The sequence below is a fragment of the Nannospalax galili genome, unplaced genomic scaffold (genome assembly GCF_000622305.1).
Source record: "Nannospalax galili isolate Female #2095 unplaced genomic scaffold, S.galili_v1.0 scaffold1424, whole genome shotgun sequence".
NCBI classification, from domain to species: Eukaryota; Metazoa; Chordata; class Mammalia; order Rodentia; family Spalacidae; genus Nannospalax; species Nannospalax galili.
Genome location: NW_008350786.1, coordinates 202,806 through 219,037, shown reverse-complemented (window position 1 = coordinate 219,037; position 16,232 = coordinate 202,806). Strand labels below are relative to the sequence as shown.

Here is a 16,232-nt window from a genome sequence, read left to right as displayed (position 1 = left end):
GAGCTAGATCTAGGCTGTCAAATCCCCAGCGCTAGGATCAAATGCATACCACCATACCCAGCTTTTATAAAAGTGGGTTGTAAAGAATCCAAACTGAAGTTCTCATGTTTACATAAAAGGTTCTTAACCAACTGAGCCATCTCTCCTCCATTTTGTTTTTTGAGGACAGTCTCATGTAGTCCAGGTTGGCCTTGAACTCACTGGGTAGCCCAGGCATTCCAGGCTAGCATGGGCTACCTACACTTCATCTCAAATATTAAAAAAAAAGTTGAGGGCTGCAATAGCTCTCTTCCTGAAGCACACCATCTCTGCTGTCCTCTCCACCATGTAAGTCAATCCCTGTGTGTGTGGACTAAACACCACTCAGCAGTGACAGTCTCTCTTGTAAACTGCATAGGCCAAGTTCTGTCACAAGGATCCTTCCTTTTCTTCTTAAAAGTGCTCCAGCTGTTCTTGAAAGAATGAGGATGAAGACTTGATTGCTTTTAAGTCTACCCACCTGAGCATGGGACAGGATCAAGCATACTCCACTTTGTAATTCCTGACACTGACTCTTGCTGTCCCTGAAGGATCTCTTAGGGACTCATCTCCATCTGTAGCTCTTTCCTGAGACATCTAGGTGGTTTATTTACTGTGTGCAGTATTTTTGGCTGGCACTTGCATTTAACATTGAGCAATAAATGCAGACTACAGATTTCTACTGTGCTCCACTCCAACAAACCAGTCCAAGGCAGGGACTATCTTATGTTCCATTCAGAAGGCTCCGCTGCTGTGGCCAGCCTCAGCCCCCTCAAGCCTGATTTAACCCTTTAAGATTGCCTGGCATTTCAAACAATGCCTAATACTAAGTAGGAAGTCAGTCAAGTCTGTGTGCTGGTTGTTAGCAGTGTTGAAATCAGATGGGGGGGGGGTGTTCCTCAATGTCTTTTCTTTCAGAAGCAGGGAATATTCTTTAAGGCCTTGAATGAATTTTTTCCTCATAACATAGCCATTAATAAGCTAATTTTTTAAAAAGAAATGCCTTAAGTGTGTTACATTTTGTTCTGGGAAAGAAAAACATTTGCCTTTGAATCTTAAATGTTTTTAAAAATTAGATTTGAATGTATGTGAAGTATGAATACTTTGTTTCTTTATGGAAGACCTGTAGAAGGGTTTGCAGATTTAGGATGGAAGCCCATTTCAATGATCTGTATAAATTCTGGGATGCTGCTGGCCAAAATCTATACTACAACCAGCAGTACATAAATTAAGGACTTTTCTTCCTATTATTTTCAGTTTAATATAACTTATATTGCATAAATGTACAGATGACACCATTCCAACTATGCTTTTTGGAAAAGCATCTTGCTGGGTGCTGTATAGCCCTGGCTGCCTTAAACTCAGTGATCCTGCTTCTGGGATTACAGGCATGCAACCTGCCTAGCTTGTTTTGATTAAAGAGACACTTGCTAACCTAATATTTTGGCCCTATACCCATTCATATCTTAATGACTAAACACATTTCAACTTGCCATACCCAACACTTATGCTTCTGGTAGCAGCCTCACTCTGCTCAAGACTCCTTGCTTTATCTTCCTGCTTATGGATCCTGCCACTCTTCTATAGGAGGGATCTTGTAATTACATTTAGAGGCCACTAGGGATATTCAGTGTAATCATTTTCCCATCCGGTCTGTTAATCCACAAGTGAGAGATTAGGAGCTAGCAGTTTTAAACCTGCGTCAGCAGCTATCAAAGCATGTCTCCAGGTTTTGATATATTTTGTAAAAATCAAGGCGGTTACCCATAATCTCTGCAATAATTCTGCTAACTCTAAAGTGGAAATACTTAGTAGTATCCTCCCCCTGCCGCATGTACCTACTGAACACTTGAAATGTGGTCAGTGATTATGATCGCAGACAACCACCTTCACTGAGCCTTATCTACTTTGGTCACTGATGTGTCCTTATGTGTCAACAATACTTGGCATATAGCTAATTGCTTTTTTATATGAAAAAGCAATCATGCCATCACTAATAGAAATAGTATTACTAAAGTTTCACTACCAACATGAAAGCTGCTCAATACCTATCATTCTAGGTACCATGTACAACTACTCAACTGAGGCTAGGACTAAGCATGGCGACACACATCTATAATACATTAAAGAACTCAGAAGGCTGAGGCAAGACTACAGTTGAGGCCAACTTTAGACTTCTAAGTCCAACAAGTCTGTAACCACAAATTCTGTGGAATGTACAACACCCCCATGTACAATTAAAACACACATTAAAAAAAAAAAAAAACCTTAGAAACAGAGGCAAAGTAGTTAACTAGGTACCAGAGATGCTCTTTCCCTAGTTATTTATACCTATGTGGGGGCCAGGTAGGTAGTGCTTGCTAGCATGCTGTAAGTCTTAGGCTTTTAACTTCTAGCACTGCATAAACCAGATATGCTATTGCCTGTAATCTGAAACTTGGGAGACTTGGAACTCCAAGGTTATACCAGGGTACAAGAGACCCTGTCTTAAAAGATATGATACCCCTAGGTTATCCCCATCTGAACTAACTCAGTGTAAAAAAATGTATTTAATCACTGCCCCCCCCCAGCAAATATGACTATCTAACAATTGTTGAATAATGTCAAAAATAACCACTGGAATTTTAACAGAGTGCCTTTATTTAACATTCTGGAAAATGAGTGACATGCAACTGGTATGCAGGTTACACCATACTGACTGCTAGACAACTGACTGGGTACTGCAAATGAACCTTGCCAAACCCTAAAAAACTTCCAGCCCCCCTCCCACCTTAAAAAGAACCCTTTAACATGCTGTTAGACATTTTGGGAGACCACCTTCAATGAAATTGCCAAAGAGCACTTACTCAAGTCCCCAGTCTCGGGTTCCTTATTCAGAGATACTCTTGATGGAAAGTTCCCATTTCTTCATTCATAAAATGGGAGAACAATCACCTACCTTAGAGTCCTGAGAAATACATAACCTGCCTTCTCCTGCCTGTCCTTTAAATCTTACAGCAATAAATGGACACCTGTTATATAAGACTAGTTCACCTCATTACAGGCTTTCCCTCATCAGTCTAATAACTGGTATAAAACAGGCTTCCAACTTCAATGGCGTCTGGTTTGTAGTTTCCAATCTATAAAATAAATGAAAGTTTCAAATTAACAAAAAAAAAAACACTGATCTTTTCATCTGGTCTCAAACTTATTTCTAGAAAAGCTCCTACTCTGGACTTTCTCACAATCAAAGAACACATCTCAATATGCTTATGTATTTTTAAGTCACTACTTGGTATTCACCAGGGCCTAAAAATTGCACACCTGACAGTATCAGAGTTTTCAAACTATGTAATCCGTGTGCAGTGTGACTCCAGACAGGATCCAAAGAGGAGATGCACAGTCTCTTCTCTGGGTTTTATGGAGCGTTCCTTTACCCTTCTGTGTTGGCCTCTTAAAGTACCATGTCAACCTTAAAAGGGCACAGGAAAGGGCGACCCAGGAGGATCTCAGCAGCTTAATAAACAGTAAAATGGCCGGGCGTGGTGGCTCACGCCTTTAATCCCGGCTCTCGGGAGGCAGGCGGATCTGAGTTCCAGGCCAGCCTGGTCTTCAGGCCAGATGGGGCTACAGGGAGACTCTTGTCTCAAAAAGACCCCCACACAAAAAAAAAAAAGAAAAAAAAACCCGGCAAAATAGATTAGAATGGGTAAACCCACAAATGCGTCTCATCAGTTGCGGCCTCACCTGAGAGACGTACCGTTCGGAACCCTCAGTCTCGTAGACCACGTGCTCCTGGGCCTCTCATTTTGCTCAAGCCGGGGGCATACCTGGGCTTGGAACCCACGCTGCTGCAAGGCTGGGTGTCGGGATTCTCGAGGTCAAGGTCGGCGGCGGTTCGGGCCTGCGGAGGCAAAGTGAACAGTCAGACTCCCCGCGCGCGGGAGGCCTGAGCTGCGCTGTTCGCCGCGCGTGTCTCTCGCGCGGCCCAGGGCTGGGCACAGGCCGCCCGCCCTCCCGGGCCGCCGAGGGCTGCTCTACCCCTCCGTTCTGGCCGCCAGGAGCAGCGGAGCTCCGGGCGGGCAAAGCTCGAGGGGACGCGGGGCCGTACAGACGAACTCCCGGTTAGGCCACTCACCCCCAAGCAGGGTCGGAAAGGCAGAGATCTGCAGTGCAACCTTGATACTAGCTCAGGGGCGAGGGATGGGGACGGCCCTGACATCTGCAGCCAATCATAGCGCCGCTAGGAGGGGCGGGACAGGAAGGATCGTGAGGCGAACAGCCAATCCCCGTTGGACTCTGGGTGGGCCGAAAGAACAGCCAATCACCAGGGAGTTTCGGAGCCGAGGCGGGACTGGCCTCCTGCTGCAGGTCTTCCGGTCCTCGGGTCGTGCTGGTGGACGCTGTGTAGAGCCTTGGCCTGTGTCAAGTGAGCTGGTGTTCTGAGGACCACGCGCCGTCGGGTGCTCTCCAGAAGAGCTCTTCGCGGTGACTCCAGGGCTGAGACTCCACTTCCTAACGCCACACTGGTGCCCGGTGTGTTCCGACTTAGAACCGGTCTCGTTCGGCTAGCTCAGTCTCATGGTCTCTTCTAAAGCCGGAAAGACCAGCCTTTCCGCGGATCCCTATTCATTCATTTTCAGTATTCGCGGAGACTAACCCACAAGGAGTAGGGGTGGGGTCACCATAAGTGTCCTGAAGGTGACAACTTGGCAACCGATAGGTAAATGGAGTCAAAAATAGAGTATCGCTAAAATGAGAACTAAATTTCCACTTGCTTTCCAAATCTGCTAGCAGATTTAATCCTCTAAATCATCTTGTCCTCAAACTGTAGGTGGGAAAAAGGACACGTTGAGCACCTTGCCCAGGGCCACAGAGCAGCTGCAAGGGTCTGGGATTTGAACCCAAATAGTCTGAACGCAAAATGTGTGTGGCAGCAAGAGAAACCACCAGTCTCCATTTGGTTGGTCAAGATAGGCGCCTCTGGAGGTTGAAGGTGCACAGGCAGAAAGAAGAGCTGCCCAGAGCCGGAAGGTAGAACGGATAGTGCTCCGTTTACTTGAGGGCCCTAAAGTGTAAAATGAAACATGAAGAGAGGACTAGTGTGGCTTGAGGTGGGGGTGATTTGTGGCGTGTGTCTTCCCAACTCCAAATATATGTATATGTATGCACATGGATATATTTATTTAGAACGAACTATAGAGGTGTGGACCACAATAAACCCATATGTTCTGGATAATCTGTATTAGGTATTTAAAATGCTTATGTTGCTGGGTATGGCACATACCTTTAATCCCAGCACTTGGGAGGCAGAGGCAGGTGGATCTCTGTGAGACCGAGGCCAGCCTAGCCTATGTAGTGAATTCCAGACCAGCTGGGGCTACAGGGAAACCCTGTCTCAAAAAGACAAAAAAAAAAAAGCTTTGTTTAGCATGAGGATTGGAGTTTGGATTCCAGTACCCACATGACAAACTGGCTGTGGTCTCTTAGTTAAACTCAAGGCCCCCACCCCACCCCGCCTCGGGTTCCATCAGCACAGCAAAGACGAAACAAAATAACAAAACCAAAGAAGCAAATGAAGAACGCTGAATAAAACTTCATAGTACAGTTTAAAGGGCTTTGCATTGATTTCATATCTTTGGGGGCCTGATTATTTAAGAGAATTTAGTCTGTATAAATTCAACCTGTCAGAAACTGAACAAAGGGACCTAGAGGAATAGCAATCCAGGTCCCAGGCATCGGATACCTATTGACAGTCCTGATGAGGATCTAATGCCTTCATACCCCAAATTCCTGGCTCAATAAATGGCTTCCCTTGACAACTCCTTTCCTCCCCCCAACCCTGGGCTCCATTCCTGACAGCTTCTTCAGACCCCCAAGCTATTCATAGTTCTTTTCTTCTGTCTCTTCTCTGACTTCCTCCCTCTGACTTAATTTAGCTTCCTGTGTGTATGCACTTTTTCTCTAAACCTGAAGTTATGTTTCTTCCATCAGATATATCCAGTCTCCACATACCATATATCCTTTTCTTCCTAACTGGTCTGTCAGTTTGCTTTCTTATTGCTATGATGAAACACTGACCGAAAACAACTTGGGGAGGAAAATATATCAGAACCCATCATTGAGGGAAGCCAGGCCAGGGACTCAAGAAGGATTAGAGGCAGAAACCATGAAGGACTGTTGCTTACTGTCTTGCTTTTCCTGGCTTGCTTAGCTGCCTTCCTCACACAACCAGGTTCACTTGCCTAGGGACTGATTGTACTGCCCACTGTGGGCTGGGTCCTCCTACATAAATTAACAGTTAAGAAAATGACTCACAGACATAGATAGCCACAGACCAAGGAAATTCCTCAGTTGAGGTTTTCTCTTCCTGGTGGCTAGTTTGTGTCAGGTTGACAAAAACTAACCAGGACAACTGGCCTTCAGAAAGACAAATGTGTACCAACCACGAGTCCATCATCACCTGGGCCCAGTTCACTCCTCAGTCCAGCAGAGTCTGACTTACATTCTCCATGTTTCCCTAAAACTGTTCTCCAAGGTCACCAATCTGACCGTTGTTTACTGATATCCTAAAGAAATGAAATAGATGTAAAGTCCTTTAAACTATACTACAAAGTTGTTTTGTTGGGAGGGGGTGTTTTATCTTGTTTTTTAGTTATTTCAGTTTGTCTTTGCAGTGCTCAGGATGGAACCCAGGGGAATCAAACCAAAGACAGGTAATCAGAAAGTCCTGAGTTACTTTATTCTCACCTTTTTCTTTATTGCAGTGCTGGAGATTGAACCCAGGGCCTTGTGCATGCTTAACAAATGCTCTACCACAGAGCTATCTCTTCTGTCCTTTTTAAATTGACTTTGAGACAGTCTCTCTAAGTTGCTCAGGCTGACTTCTAACTTACTCTGTAGCCCAGACAGACTTCAAACCTGTTATCTTCTTGCCTCATCTTCTCTAGCACAGAGTGCTGGGAACCTAGGCATGCATGCTCCTCTACACCCAGCCTATTCTATTTTGTTATTTGGTGGTACTGAGGATTGACCATATGCTCTACCACTCCCAAACCCTCTTTTTCACTTTTTAATTTGAGACAGGGTCTCCAGGCTGACTCTGAACCACTCTATAGCCCAGATAAGGGCTTAAACTTGTGATTCTCCTGCCTCCATCTCCTGAGGTGCTGAGATTGTAGTCCTGCGCCATGATGTTTGGCTATACTCTTAACTCTTTATTATGAAAATTTCTAAACGTTCACAAAGAAAAGAGTTCAAGATCCCTGGAGCATTGGTCTTCCAGTGAACTGTCATTAACCCCACACATTTATTTTGCATACTCAGACCAACTATCACCCTTTTTTGTCAAAGTATTTTAAAACAAATCTCAAGCATCATGTTATTTTACCCCTAAATATTTCAGTATTTATCGCAAAAGAAAAGACACCATCATACCTGAGGACAATGCTAGTTTGATTGCTAAGGAAGCAAATAATGGCTCCAGTTCATACCCAGACTCTCTTGTTTCACAATGTCATTTTACACATGTTTGTTTCAATCAGGAGTCAAGCAAGGCCTGTTCATTTGTATTGATTTGTTATGTTTCTTAAGTTTCTTTAAAATTAGAAAAAAAATAGCCACTTTTTTTGATAATGCCTTTTGCTTTTAGGTAAGACTTTTTGAGATGTAAAGGTATTATAGCTCACCCTTTAAAGAATACAAATCTGTGTTTTTAATATTCATCAAATTTTCATAATAATCACTATTGTCTACTTCCAAATCATTTTCATATTCAATATTTTATTGACGAAGAACCCGTTTTGCCCATTGCAAACACACTCTGTGTCCCTATGGATTTGTCTGCTCTGGACTTTCTGTATAAACGACATCACACAGATGTGCCCCCCATCCCTTTTCACTTGAAAATAGTGTTTTCAAGGTTTCTCCATGTTGCATCATGTTCCACACTCTCCATAAAATTCTCCGAGCCAGCCTTTAATCCCAGCACTCGGGAGGCAGAGGCAGGCAGATCTCTGTGAGTTCTAGGCCAGCTTTTTTTTTGGTTTTTTTTTTTTTCATCCAGGAAAATTTTTAATTTTTATAAAAAAAAAAAAAAAAAAAAAAAAAAAAAAGAATCTTCTAGTGCATTTTAGAAATGTACCACATCTATTCCCCAGTTTCTTCTGATGACATCTGAGGATTAAAATTCTGTTTTTAGGCAGGCGTGGTGGCGCACGCCTTTAATCCCAGCACTTGGAAGGCAGAGGAAGGTGGATCTCTGTGAGTTCAAGGCCAGCCTGATCTACATAGTGAGTTCCAGGACAGCTGGGGCTACAGAGAGACCCTGTCTCAAAAAGACCAACAACAACAAAAAATTCTGTTTTTAGGGGAAAAAAAGCCTAACAAATTTGTAAACAAAATGATGTTCCATATAAGACAATATTATTTAACATAAAATGAACACTGCACTACATTCCAGAAATACACTGGAGATTCTTATGGAGAAAGCAGTACTGGTACCTTGCAGGCAGGTTAATCCACATCTAAAGTTCATCTGCACTCTTTAGAGCATTAATGGAAGAATTCAAAGGCAAAAAGTGAGGTGTTCTTTGTGAGGACACACAAACATTTGCCATAACTAATCAGGTTAAATCCTGAGATATTTCTGACAGTATTACAAAATCACAGGTAAAGAAGTATGATTGGTCTTACCCTAGAGGTAGCTGGGTCATCTAATATCCTACCCAACTTTGAGAACCTCTTGGTTCTCATTCCTTAAAATTTAAAAATTCACAGCACTAAGGACTTCTTTACTCAGAAGGAAGATGTTTATAAGATGATTTTAATAAAATGCCTTTCTATTTTCTCCTAGCCAAAGTAAGCTTGTTTCTCATATATATACATATATTTGTCTCTGGGTTATAAAAAACTTTTAATTGAAATTTTATGAATTTTATACAATATATTTGATCATATATAGACCCTCTCCGCTATCTGCACCCCCCTAATATGCCCATCTGATTTCATGTATTCTATTATATATGTTAATACTTACTGATTTAAATTTCTATCCCCAAATACCTATTAGTGTGGATCCATTCACTGGAACCTGGTTAACCTATCCAGCATCACACCCATAAGAAAAACTGATTCTCCAAGCAGCTATTGGTTGCCAGTAGTTCCCCAGCTAGGGCTGGAGTGTCTTACCCACTTCCCCATATTTATGCTGGGATTTTATCTCACTTTAGCTTACATGGTTATTGTGCATGCTGTCACCTCATTACTTATGAGTTAATACGAGTAAATGCTCAGCTGTCTGGAAAACTGTTTCCTTGTAGTCATCTACCACCTCCAGCTCTTGCAATCTTTCCATCCCCTCTTCTGTAATGACCCCTGAGCTTTGGGAAGCAGAGTTTTGATATATGTGTCCTATTCATGGATAAGCACTTGGCAGTCTCTTATTCTCTACACATTGGCCAGTTATGGTTTTCTGTGTTAATCACCACCTGCTACATGAGGAGCCTTTGGTGAGAGCTGAGAAATGTATTAATCTATGGGTATAAAAATTAGTCGTTAGAAGTCACTTTACTACTATGTCCATTTCACAGAATAATCATAGCAGGCTCTCCCCTATGGTTTGTGACCTGCCTAGCCATAATGAAGAGCAGGGGCAATGGCCAGTATTGTTTGAGGGGTCTATGGGACTCCTGGGACCCCTAGTCGAACAGTTTCAAATGAAGGAGTCCATTCCTGGCATTAGGCTTTTTATTTGCTTGCCTGTGGTGTCTTGTAGGGGCAATGTCCACTTACAGGGTAACTCCTTTAAATCATTTTTTTATAGTATATATATAAATACTTCTATAGTGGTAGGCCATTTGTCATGTTTTTGTTCCTTTGTTTGTTCTCTCATGTCATCCAGAATGGCTCTGAACTCCCTGTATGTGGCCATGGCAGGTCTTGAACTCCTGATCTTCCTGCTTCCACCTCCCAAGTACTGGGATTACAGGCCTGGATCATCACACTTGGCTTCCCATTGTCACTTCAAAGACAAGTCTTCAACTCTAGAAATCAGGCCACTTGTCCTAGAGTGTGCCTGTGCCACACATGGGGTTTGACTTACTGCTTGTTTCTAGTGCTATTATTTGGTTTCTCTGTTTTTCTCATGAACTTGAGAGAAAATTCATGTTCCTGCAAACCTGATTATCAAACTTCAGTGTGTGGAATAAATCCCCTGGCCTGTGCCCTGAAAGTACAGAGTTCAGGCCTGGTCACAAGAGAAGGATTTCAAAAGCCTCTCTAGAAGGAGCCTGGGACTCTATGTTTAACAGACCAGTTACTTCAGAGGCAGATACTGAACACAGTTTTGGAAATGCATAGAACACCATTTGCAAAACACTCTAAGGTGTCCTAAACCTTGACTTTACTGGAACTTAGTATTTCACACAAAATACTATAAGAGCAACATAAGTGTTCTGGGGTGAAGCTCAATGTTCGAAGGAATGATAGCCAAGATAATTATGAGTGGAATAATTAGCCACCCTGGTGTGGTGTAGGCTCTCGTCTTCTACCCAGGAGTTCTGGGATCCAACTCGAATCATCAGGCATGAGGGTAAGAACTTTTACCTACTGACCTACCTGCCCACCCAATTGTGGGGAAATTTAAATTATAACTTTGATACCACTTTCTTTAAACTGACCAAGAACAAACCAAGTTATGACTATTGCAAGAAAGCTGTCCTTTCCTTCTCCGAGTAGGGCAAAAAAAAGGACAGCCATGATTGCTTCCACATACTGTCACTATTTAACTAATGCATTTTACAACAGAAAGGCTCCTGAATATGGAGAATTATTTTCCCCAATTTCCTGGAAAAGTGCTGATATTCAGTCAGGTCCTGCTTCCCTCTACTGCCCAGGACCTACTGGGTTAGGGTCTTTGGGAGCAGAGCCCTGGAATCTGCATTACTGACTCTGGGGGTTTCTAATATGGCTGTGGAAGCAACATTCTCATGTGGCAGTCCCATCAAAGATTGGGAATAAAGGAAGGGTTTGGAAAAGGGGGAAATACATGCTCAGCAGTTATTCCAAATATGCTTAAAGATGACTCAAAGAAGGTAGGACAGACAGTGTAGCTCCTTCTGGAAGGGCCCAGTAGACAAGAGCAGCACTGTTAGCTCTGGAATCCTTGCAGGGCTGGGTCTTGATTGGGTTCTTACTGCCCATTGGCTATTCTTAGAACTGTATGAACCTTTTTTTTTTTTTTTTTTAACTACTCTAAATCCTTTACAATGTGGCTCTACAGGACCAAGAACTACTTTCCTCTGTGGATCATCAGGAACAGTGTTGTGGCATCTATAGCCTCACATTTTGCCTAGTTCTGTCTCTTAGGCCCTAGAGTACATCTGTGTGGTTCATGTCACTTCTCCAGGTAATACAGTTCCTCTTCCATGGGGACATAGAGTGCCATTGGTATCTGATGTGTCAATTAGCACTGTTGTCATCCACTCTAGCTGTGAGTTGCTCATGCCCCCCAGGGAACACACTTTCCATATTTTACAAAGCCCCCTAATGCTTGACATTTGGAACAAAACATCTATTTTGTTGGTTTTCCATAAAAGATGATCCATTTTTATAATTTCATTTGCCTTTAGTTATTGAATTTTAAACAGCATTCTTGAATGTACTAACTCACAGGGGGACAATGTAGATGCTTTTATAGTCAGATGTACAGATTGCCTTGATTGTGTTTCTTGTAGACTAGAGAAAACTAAACTACATCTCTCAGCATTTTTCTGTCATGTGCTTGGGAAGAGGGACTGGAAATTAAGTTCATGGGCATAACAGAAATCCTGGCACTCTCCAGTGAGTTCAGTCAGTCCCTTTGTATGCCAATGAAACTCTGTCAACATCCAGCCCATAGAAAGGGCATGCCACTCCTGCAGGGCCTTGCAGGGGGCACAATTATGCAGCCCCGTGGAAGAGTCTTCACTGGCTGCCAAGGCCTTGACATTGTTGTCTCCAGACAGAAACCTGGCCTTAGGGAGATTGAATTAGGTCAGTAATTGGAAACTCAAGTGCCCGTTGTTGGCCAGGTAGCATAAAAGGTGAAGAGGCCTTGATATAAGACTGTGGTGAGGGAAGGAGACATGTTCCCTCTGAAAAAGGGCACCCCAACTCAGTTACTCCTGGCCGTTACCAGGAATGAGGGCTCTGAACAGCTAAAACTTTGGATAGTTCAAAGACACTGGTAATCTGGTTTTCTTTATTTTGTGAGTGTGTGCCTGTGTATGCATGTGCATGTACACACTTGTGTGAGTACATGTGTGCCAGCGCATGTGGAAGACAGAATTCAACATCTGGTGTTATTCCTTACATACTGCCCATCTTGTCATTGGCCCGGAGCTCATTAAGTAACTTAGGCTGGCTGGCAGTGAGCCCCAGGGATCTGCTTGTCACTGATACCCTGGTGCTGGGATTACAGGGGCTTGCCACCACACCCAGCTTTTTTACATGGATTCTGGAGTTTGAACTCAGGTCCTCATGTTTGCAAAGCAAGTACTTTACTGATTGAGATATCTTTTCAGTCCTGAAAACCTAATATTTTTTTGACAGGGTCTCCCTAGTCCTAGCCCACCTGGAACTCACTACGTGGACCAGGCTGGCCTCAATTGAACAGAGTAGCCTGTCTCTGCCTCCTGAGGGCTGGGATTAAAGACCCGGCATCTGAAAACCTAAATTTTTAACAGTTCTTTTTATTTTTCTTCTGAGATAGTGTATTCTGTAGCCCAGGCTAGCCTCAAACTTAGAGGATGAACAGAGACTCAAAGCATGAAACTTATAGATAAATTAGATGTATTCTAGTTAAGAACCAGAGGCTGGGCTTCTGTGGGTGTGAGCCATTTGTCACCTGGCAACTCTGGATATGGATGTACATGGATAGGTGTAGAGCCCTCACTCTGCCCGCACTCCAAGGACCAGTGGTGAGGCCCTTTTGTGAGATGCTATAGCGTTGCTCAGTTAGCCCCCATCTGGAGTTCTCAAAGGAAAAGAAGGCTGTGTACTTATGTAGATTGTTTCATAAGACTCTAAACCTTGACTTGCTGGCAGAGAAAACAGTGGGAGTTAAGACAGACTGTTCTCATCTTTCTGAAGAGTGATAGTCAGATAACATATTGGAATTGGATTTCAGTATCACTAACTACCCAGGAGAGAAAACATGGCTATATAATTACAACATATGGACAGGCAAATCTTCATGAATAGCTGAGTACATTTAAAGCATGATTTTGAACTCTGAGAAATTAAATTGAGCTTCAAGAGAAACTTTAGACTTAAGGAAAGCAATGTCAGGTAAAATTCTGGGGAGGCTAGAAAAGGCTATGGTATGTGGACCAAGCTTCTAGTTCTGGCTCAGTCTGCAGCTGAGGAAGCTCTTGGTTTTAATTTGGTTGAATTAGACTAATTTCCATCTCATATTCAGTTATTCTAGTTTATATTTAGTTTTTGAAAGTTGACTGTTTCTCTGTTACTGTTTATAATTTCTGACTATTCATTTGTCTAACTTTTATTTTTCTGTTTTGTGGTGCTAGCTTATATTTACTTCAGTTTTGGGTTTTGTTTTGTTTCTTTTTTTGAGACAGAGTCTCTGTAGCTCTAGCTAGTCTGGAACTCACTATATAGACCAGGCTGGCCTCAACCTCACAGAGATTCACTTGCTTCTGTTTCTTTAGTGCTGGGACTAAAGGCGTGCACCACCACGCCTGGCTTTATATTTAGTTTTTGAAATGTGGATGTTTCTGTTATTGTTTATAGTTCCTGACTATTCATTTGTCTAACTTTTATTTTTCCGTTTTGCAGTGCTGCAGCTTGAACTCAGAGCTTCACAGAACTACTGAGCTACATCCCTGCCTACCCATCTCATTTTGTTTCAAGGAGCTATTAGATGAGTCCTTTTGCTTGCTAGGAGGTTCTGCATTCATCTGTGTTGGTGTTTTTGTATTGAGACCATACTAAAAGGAAACAGGGTAATATGGAGCCATTATCAATAGTCCAGGCTGGCCCAGAAGTCATAATGCTCCTATCTTAGCCTCCCACTTGCTGACCAAAAATATCTTTATGAACATTATGAAGTTATCTATGGTTCCATCAATTCTGCTATAACCAAAATCACAATTACCTTATTAAAATGCAATATAAATAACAGTGAAATAGTATTATTACAATTCATTCAAATGGCTAAAATTATCAAGCTTGATAACACAAAGTCTTTGGAGAATGTGGAACATGGGAATGCAAACATTTTCACCTCAGAAACCAGTGTAACATCATCTCCCAAAGTTTGTATCCATGATTCAACTACTTTTGTCTAGCTATATAACAAACAGAAATGTACATATACAATAAAAGGTACATGAAGTTGTAGTAGCATTTTTGGTAATGACTTCAAGCTGTAAACAACTCCAAATCTATTGTAAATACATTGTGACATGTTCATATATTAGGATACTACACAGCAATTAAAACCAATAAACTGCATCTTTTTTAAATGCTGGAGATATAACTCAGGGCTTTGCAATATATTAGACAAGCACTCTACCACAGAAGCTTAGCCTAGAAGCAGACAGCTTTTCTGAGTAACATGGATGAATCTCATAAATATGTTATTAAGCAAAAGCAACCAGATTACATTCTGTGTGGTTTTATTTATATAAAGATACACAAACAGGACAGGCATGGTGGAGCACGCCTTTAATCCCAGGACTCGGGAGGCAGAGGTAGGTGGATCTCTGTGAGTTCGAGGACAGTGGAGGGAAAGAGGATGGATGGTCAGGGAGAGGTGATTTTCTGTGTCCTCACCTGTGTGATGATTATACCGGTGTGTCTCATTCACAGGTGTTAATTTACCAGAATTCACCTAAGTTTCATGTACTTTCCAGTATATTGTGTTTTAATTAAAAATATTAAAAACAGATGAGTCAACTGGGCGTGGTTGCACATGCCTTTAGTGCCAGCACTCGGGAGGCAGAGGCAGGAGGATCTTTGTGAAATCAAGACCAACCTACACAAGGAGTTCTAGGTCAGCTAGGGCTTCAGGGAGACCCTGTCTCAAAAAAACAAAACAAAAAAACCCAAAAGAGTAATGATATTTTTTACTTAGACATAAGTCTTTGAAAGGTTGTAGTAACCTGTAGGAATCCACTTTACGTGAGAGGTGAAACTCATTGTTTTACTGGTGACTTCTATCAAACGGCTCATACCTTTTTGAATTAAGCTGTCTTTGTATTTATTTTATTTATTCAGTGTTGGGGAAGGGCTGTGGGGCTTTGTATATGTTAGGCAAGGCAAGAACATACCACTGAGCCCCATCTTCAGTCTCCATATTATTATTTATTTATATTTTTGAAGTTCAAGGATAATTTCATTAGAGCGTAAGAGAGAAACAATAGGGCAGGTGTAAATCTTGGCAGCTGCCAGAAGGGAAACCCAGGAAGAGGAAAAGAGAAAATCATGCCATTTGCAATGGTGGGGGCGGGGGGGGGGACGACAAACAGTCGGGTGGTAAAAGGAAGGGGCTTCAGAGAAAGAGTGAAAAGGCCCAGAATGCCCAGGAACACAGCTCAGCCTTTGGCCTGAAAAGGGATAAAGAAAAGTAGAAGTTATGCGCTTCTGAGTCATAGCTAAGAAAGACAAGCAGGGCATGTGGCAGAGGCTCTACAGTATGGATGTGGGCAGCTATACTCTTGTAAGCTTTTTTGAGACAAGGTCTTATGAAGCCCAGATTGTTCTGGAACTCCTATGTAGCCAAGGATGACCCTGAGTTCCCGATCCTCCTGCCTCTCCCTTCTTGGTGCTGGGTTGCAGACAGGCACCACGGTACCCAGACTGTTCCACATTTTTTTATTTAACAAGTCCATACAGTGGTGAGTCCAGTGGGACTAAGACAGAACCTGGACACTGTATGGGACTATTTTTTCAAAGGTTCCAACTGACCCAGAATTTTATCAAAACCAGTACAAAACGTTTGAATCAATTAGTACTCTCGAGACCATGGAACCCATTTACGAGCAGCTCTAATGACTCTTAAAAGGCTTCATGAGTGAATGGAGCACAATGGAATCGGCCAAGTTCTCAGTCTCCCTCTTTTGGGCCACTTGTGACAGTGAGTGGTGAGCCGCATTTGCATGGGTGCTCATAGGGTACAGAGTTCCGAAGCTGCCATAGGAGCATTTGACTCTTGTGGCCTGGCAGGGCCAGAC

At 42.5% G+C, this 16,232-nt stretch overlaps 2 long non-coding RNA genes and 1 other non-coding gene across 3 annotated transcripts; 1 reads left to right on the top strand and 2 right to left on the bottom strand.

Annotated features, from left to right (window-relative positions):
* Positions 1-2,637: 2,637 nt before the first annotated feature.
* Positions 2,638-4,235, bottom strand: LOC103745939. The gene is made up of 3 exons (XR_607773.2): positions 4,136-4,235; positions 3,745-3,901; positions 2,638-3,137 (listed from the first exon to the last, which is right to left on the bottom strand). It is a non-coding gene; the product is annotated as an uncharacterized LOC103745939 (long non-coding RNA).
* On the bottom strand, positions 3,361-3,482 carry LOC115072884. The gene has a single exon (XR_003851883.1). It is a non-coding gene; the product is annotated as a small nucleolar RNA SNORA26 (small nucleolar RNA).
* Positions 4,236-4,349: 114 nt separating the features above from the next.
* Positions 4,350-14,464, top strand: LOC108491542. The gene is made up of 3 exons (XR_001872805.2): positions 4,350-4,533; positions 6,675-6,713; positions 13,834-14,464. It is a non-coding gene; the product is annotated as an uncharacterized LOC108491542 (long non-coding RNA).
* The last annotated feature ends 1,768 nt before the right edge of the window (positions 14,465-16,232 follow it).